The sequence below is a fragment of the Gavialis gangeticus genome, unplaced genomic scaffold (genome assembly GCF_001723915.1).
Source record: "Gavialis gangeticus isolate Ggan-Ray unplaced genomic scaffold, GavGan_comp1, whole genome shotgun sequence".
Lineage (NCBI taxonomy): Eukaryota > Metazoa > Chordata > Crocodylia > Gavialidae > Gavialis > Gavialis gangeticus.
Window position 1 is genome coordinate 69296500 of NW_017729033.1, and position 2201 is coordinate 69298700.

At 62.1% G+C, this 2201-nt stretch overlaps 1 protein-coding gene across 3 annotated transcripts in view; it reads right to left on the bottom strand.

Moving 5' to 3' along the window:
- The window catches only part of FRYL (FRY like transcription coactivator), a 376409-nt gene extending 374208 nt beyond the window's left edge, over nucleotides 1–2201 (bottom strand). For all 3 annotated transcript variants that reach the window (XM_019525974.1, XM_019525975.1, XM_019525976.1), the window contains exon 1: nucleotides 2014–2201. The gene's annotated coding sequence lies outside the window, so the exon portion shown is untranslated. The remainder of the gene's footprint in view (nucleotides 1–2013) is intronic.

Below are 2201 nucleotides of genomic sequence, written 5' to 3' on the forward strand. Positions count from 1 at the left end.
GGGGGGGTGGGGGGGCGAGGGGAATGGAAGCGAGTGGAAGTGCAGGGCCTGTACCAGTGTCCTGGGACCAGTGCTGGCAGGGCCCAGAGCAGGACAGTAGGAGCGCAGGCTGGCAGGGGTCTGTGAAGCTAAGCTGGGCTACATCAGCAGGGAGAGGGGGGAGCTGACCCAGCTCCATAGAGCCCCTGCTGGCTGAGACCCCACGCTCCTGCTGCCCTGCTCTGGGCCCCACTGGCGCTGGCCCAGGGACACCAGTGTGGGCCCCACACTTCCACCTGGCTGCTGCTGGCTCTGGCATGCTGGCTCACTCCCAGCGTCCCCACCCCAGCCCTGTGGTACACCCTGCCCCAACCATGTATACCCCATGCTTGCCAGTCTGGACTGAGCAGTGGCAGAGAACTAACTGGTGCTCAGCGCAGGGGAAAAGTGGCCTCCCCCTCCCTGTGGCAGGTGCCTCATGCTGCAGCCGCTTGAAGCCCACATGGGGCTGCCTGTGCCTGCTCTCCATTGGGGTGACGTGGTAGAGAGGCAAGACGGTCCCTGCTTGGGCTTTGGCCGACTGTAGTAGGGAGGACCAGCAGCAGAGGAGGTGGGAGGGGTGCTGCTTCCCCCACCCCTTTTCTGAGAATCATTTTGTTCCCCACTGCTGCTCTGTCCAGACAGGCAACCATGGAACGCGTGGTGTCAGAGCTGCATGCTCATCCCCACCTGTACCACGGGGCTGGGTCACCGGCACTGGAAGTGAGTAGGCACAGTGAAGCCAGCGGCAGTCGGGCGGGAGTGCGGGACCCACACCAGAGTCCCTGGGCCAGTGCCAGTGGGACCTAGAGCAAGACAGCAGGAGCTATGAAAAGCCACCAACCTCATTAAAAGGTTTCGTAAAAATTCCAAACAAGTTCAACGAGAGACAACAATACACCGTTTTTCAGCACCACCCTGGTACATTGTGCCTCTATTCTGCTCCCAAAAGACCATTTCCAGAGATCAAAAGCAAGAATAGACTCGGGCTTGTCTGTATAACTTGGAAGCCAGTTATGGTTGCAGTTTACCAGGTGCACAACAAACCCTGATAAGCTGAGATCACTCTCAGCCAAGGTTGAACTTCAACAGGCCTAGATAATGGCTCCTGACCTAGAACTCCTCACTTACTAACCTGCAAAGTGAGCTCGGCAGAGCATTGTTTCCTTCCTGTGACTACAGGACAAGATAAAAATCAACCTGCGGCTTTCCAGCACTTGCTCTCTGCTCTCCCAGAGAAATGTATTCAAAGTGACACTCCCCTGCTCCAAGCCAACATAGTTACAAAGATGTTGAAACAATATACTGAGGAAGTTGGTTCTTTTATTTCATGTCATTGTTACAGGAACAAAGAGCCCCAGTGCAGGGCAGCTCCACTTCTTACAGCTCTTCGGGCTGAGGGGGGCTCACAAGGGCCCCAAATCCCACACTGAGCTCAAGTGGCTCTTCTGCACACAGGCACTGGACATGCACAAACCCCAGAGCATGCAGCTCTGCAGCTGAAGACAGGATGTTATCCCTGGGCACAACGCTCTGCAGGGCAGGCTTCTGCCTGCCGGAGGCCCCAGCAGGTTCAAGGCCGGGAAGGCCAGGGCCCGAGGTGCCTGCTCCCCTGCCAGGGCCCCTTCCAAGGAGCTTGCAGCCACCTTGTCAGTCTGCAAAACTGCAGCGCAGGACGGGCATCGCCGGGGCAACGTGGCCGCGTCCCAGCGGGGGCAGCCTCCGGGCCTCGCTCCTGGCGGCTGCTCCCAAGCCAGGCCCGAGTACGGGGCGGCCCCCCCACGCCGGGCCCAGCTACGCTGCGGGGGCGCCGCCGAGAAGAACAAAGCTCCAGCGGGGCCGCTCGGGCTCCCGGCCTCGGGACGCCGCCGCCCTCCCGGCAGTAAACAAAGCGGCCTGGCCGGGGCCGCTGGAGCCGCCTCCCCGCCTCATTTCCGCTGGGAGCCGCGGCCGCCGCCCCAGCACCCAGCAGGCCCGGCCCCGGCACTGCCTCACCTCCTTCCCCGCGGCTCCAGCACGTCCTCCCGCGGCCGCCGACGGCTGCGCCCCCGGCACAGCCCCGCCTCGCCCAACAGCTGCAGCCCCTTTAAGAGCGAAGGCGCCGGGACCCGACGAGCGATTTAGATCTCCGCCGCCGTCGCCCCCTGGTCCCCGCCGGCCCCTCCGCTCCACTCCCGAACACC